Raw genomic sequence first — 4113 nt, 5'->3', positions numbered from 1 at the left:
TATTTAAAAAAATTTGTAATTTTTTTGGTATGCATATGTTATTGACAAAGAAATTTGTAAAATTTAGAAAAAAAAATTAAAAAAAATCATCACTCTTTTATTTTATAAATCTCAAGATTAAAAATGAGATCTTCGAGATAAAATTTTGCCATTGATATATATTGAATTTGGTGTAAAATAGTCCATTAAATGAAAAATATTTTATTAAACATTTTCACAAGTTTAAAATTAGTTTTGAATTAACTTTAATTAGTATATATAATGAAATACTTTGTCCTTTTTTTCTTTTTTTATGATAGTCATAGATGTTTTGGACTTTTTTTTAGGGAATCAATTTTTTCCCTGAGCTATCTTAAGGGCATAATATTTTCATATAATCTCGTGCATATAACAATTTTCCTTTCGAAGTGCTTAATTTGATTGACGAGAGAAAATTATAAACTAATTTTATCTTGACTTGATAATTTTAAAAATTTGTAGTTGCAATTTTATGAATTTTTTAATCTTAATCAAGATTTTAAAAAAATATATAATCCATGTATACCTTACACACCCGATAATAATAGATTCTTCCATAACTTATTATTGGAATTAAAAAAAAAAGGTTTATCCAATTGATAAAAAATTCCAATTTGGCAAACTTTATTTTTAAATTACTTTTGAGGGTAAGACGTGATTCGGCAAGTACCTAAATTGAAAGAAAATGCATGAAATAATTTATTTCCCTTCTCTTTCATTGTTATTTAATTTAATGCCGATAGTACATTTAATTATTAGTAAATTTATGTGCTATAAAATATTAAAATTTATATATTTATATTTATATAAAAATATAAAATAATTTGTTAATTTATTAAGTTCATAAATATTTATTATTAAAATTTCAACCCATTTCATTTTTATATTATATTATTTTATCATAATTTAAATTATCAATTCTAAAACACAATCCCAATTATTAAAAATTTGGCTTGAAAGGAGTACCTATTATTTCACTTACCACGTGGCACCCGGGGATGTAAAGCAATTGCCCACCTGTCAGATTAATTAACCCGTGTCTCCCAATCAAGGAGTTTCTTTACGTGTTGAATGTGATTACGTGTTAATTATGGGAGTTTTTCATGCACTAAACTCCAAGGATTGGGTTTGTTAATTTTTGACCTTTTTAAAGGTGTTTTGGCTGAAATAAAAGTATGCCCTTACATTAGTATTGGTAATTCATGTATATTTATGTAATAACTGTTTTGTGTTAGAGTTTGTAAATTATTTTTATTATTTTATAGTCCAGAAATACAATTTTAATATTTTATTTTATTATATCATATTTAAAATTATTTTTATCTTTTTTTAAATACTGTTTCAAGACATGGGGGTGTCAATCAATGTTTAATAAACGATGTCGTTTAAAAATTTTTAGCAGAAGAATTGAGATAGTTTTCAGACAAACACCGTTCAAAACGCTCGTAGATTCTGCCAAGCCGACACTGTAGTTACCTAAAAGAAAACCCTGGATTTTGGTAGATTGACACCTTACCTGCGAAAAGACAATTTTGACACTACCAAGCGAAATTACCCATTTACCCATTGAAATGAATGGAGGATAGTTATGCCATTCTAAAAAATTAAACTTAAAATGAAAAAGGTTAGGGGTTGCCAAAAAGCATAAAAATTGAAAATTGAAAGGGTGGGTTACGGTTAAAGCCCATACTGCCACTTGACAAATTTAAGATAGGTTACAGTCAGTGTCTCAGCGATCAGAATTGCAGCTGCCTGCTCCTTCTCAGTCATAATTTTAGCCAAAGTTAACAGCTTGCTTCATTTGGAGTTAATCTCCTCAAACTTTTACATTATTGCACAATTAAGGTTTTTTTTTTTTTTTAACTTTATAGCGAACGAAAAGTTAATACTAATTTCTCTTGGTAATATGTTAATAAAATGTTTGAATTCGATTTCATTGATGATATTTGATTCAATGCAACTAATAAAACTTTTCAAAATGCACATCTTACTTAGCTTAAAATAATTTATTTATCTCAAATTTTCAGTACCAAAAAATCTGAATAATATCATACCAAATTTTACTTTAATTTAATTTCTCCTCCAAAATATGATTAAGAATATATCAAGTTCTATTTGACTAAATAGTAATATATAATTTATTAATAATATATAAAATTTACACATCAATAATATATTAAATATAAATTGTACAACTATATTAACCCTCAAGTGGGGTCAACAACTTAACCATGGATTAGAACTAGGGTTAAAAACAAGTGGTTAAGATGGACAACCACAAAAACATGGATTTTTTATTATTATTATTATCAACGGTCATCACTGCTCATCCTACCTTCATCTTCCGGGATCAAAAACACCAAACTCCCCCAAACAACATAGAAAAGAGAACCCATCTTTTTGCTTTTTTTGTCTTCCTTTATCCATTTCCAAGCTTATTAATTTCTTCCATGGTATCAAATTTCTAATAAAACCCATCTTCAAAACCCTATTTTAAATTTCTTTCTTTTATTTTTTTTCTTTAATCTATAGATTTTTTGTTAACTCTAGATGTTAGCCATGGAGATAGCCCTCACCAGCACCACCCCACTAAGTACCACACCGAAATCACCAGAGCCGGAGAGTGAAACACCAACCCAGATCCAACCGACCAAGCCCATATCTTTCACCAACGGTGTTCTGAAGCGTCACCAGCCTCACCACCACCACCATCATCACCCCCACGCTTCACCCATCGTCATAACCTACAAAGAATGTCTCAAGAACCATGCAGCCACTTTGGGAGGGCTTGCTCTGGATGGGTGTGGTGAATTCATGCCTTCCCCAACAGCCACCCCAACCGACCCAACTTCCCTCAAATGTGCTGCTTGTGGCTGTCACCGCAACTTCCACCGCCGGGAACCTGATGACCCACTCCCCACAACAGCCTCGGCTACGATAGAATACCAGTCTCACCACCGCCACCATCCACCACCTCCTGCAAGTCAGCCACATCGTAGTCCAAACTCAGCTTCCCCACCACCAATCTCATCGTCTTACTACCCTTCAGCTCCTCACATGCTTTTAGCCCTTTCAGGAGCTCTCACTGGTGCATTAGACAATACTCACAATAACTCTTATTTACCAGCTGTTGCTGGAGCCCTTACCCCAAACACCACAAATCTTGGTTCGAACTCGAAGAAAAGATTCAGAACGAAGTTCACTCAGTTGCAGAAAGATAAGATGCTGGAGTTTTCGGAGAGAGTTGGGTGGAAGATGCAGAAAAGAGATGAAGAACTCATTCAAGAGTTATGTAATGAAGTTGGGGTTGATAGAGGGGTGTTAAAAGTTTGGATGCATAACAATAAGAACACTTTTGGGAAGAAAGATCAAGCCAATGGAGGAGGAGGAGGAGGAAGTGGAGGGACAGGAAGTAGGAATAATGGGAGTGGGAATAGCAACAACAATCTTGATAGTGGACTCACCCATGAAGACAAAAACAATGAAACTCATGGGGACCTCAAAAACCATGGTCAGAATCAGAACAATCAGTTTGAAACAGATAGTGTTGCTCATGTTCATATTAATGGCTCTTCTTCTTCCTCCTGATGTTGATGATCAGCTCCATCTTTTCTTTCTCTTGGGGAGATAATAAGCTGTTAGATATTGAGTAAGGACTTGCTTATTAGCGTTTTTTTCCCTTTATTTTTCTTTTTCATTCTGATCATTTTGTTCCTAATTAGTTCAATTAATGATAATCACTTTGTTGAGGATACAGCATGGGAAGATCTGCTTTAATCCAAAAGGGAATTTATCTTCTTTTATAGTGGTAATATTTTCTCTTTCCTTCACCATTCTTTCAAATCAATTATGGTTTTTTGGGATCATAAACTTCCATGGTTTCTGTTTCCAGGGAGTGAAAACAAAAAATTTTAAACCTTTGAATCTGTAATGTTTCCTTAGATAGAGTTAAAGAGTGAGATAAACAGAGGGAAGGAGAGAGAAATAGCTTCCATATTATCTTCTGTCCAAGAGGAAGAAGTAGAAAGTGTTATAAAACTTGTATCAGATTATTTTAACATATCCCATTAGCTTTATACTAATACTTTTTATGCA

At 32.2% G+C, this 4113-nt stretch overlaps 1 pseudogene across 1 annotated transcript; it reads left to right on the top strand.

Annotated features, from left to right (window-relative positions):
- Positions 1–2319: 2319 nt before the first annotated feature.
- Positions 2320–3818, top strand: LOC111300559 (zinc-finger homeodomain protein 8 pseudogene; annotated as a pseudogene). Its single transcript, XR_016329887.1, has one exon. The product of XR_016329887.1 is annotated as a zinc-finger homeodomain protein 8 pseudogene (transcript).
- The last annotated feature ends 295 nt before the right edge of the window (positions 3819–4113 follow it).

The sequence above is a fragment of the Durio zibethinus genome, chromosome 18 (genome assembly GCF_047325235.1).
Source record: "Durio zibethinus cultivar Kanyao isolate XHJ-2024 chromosome 18, ASM4732523v1, whole genome shotgun sequence".
NCBI classification, from domain to species: Eukaryota; Viridiplantae; Streptophyta; class Magnoliopsida; order Malvales; family Malvaceae; genus Durio; species Durio zibethinus.
This window is presented reverse-complemented; position numbering and strand designations above follow the sequence as displayed.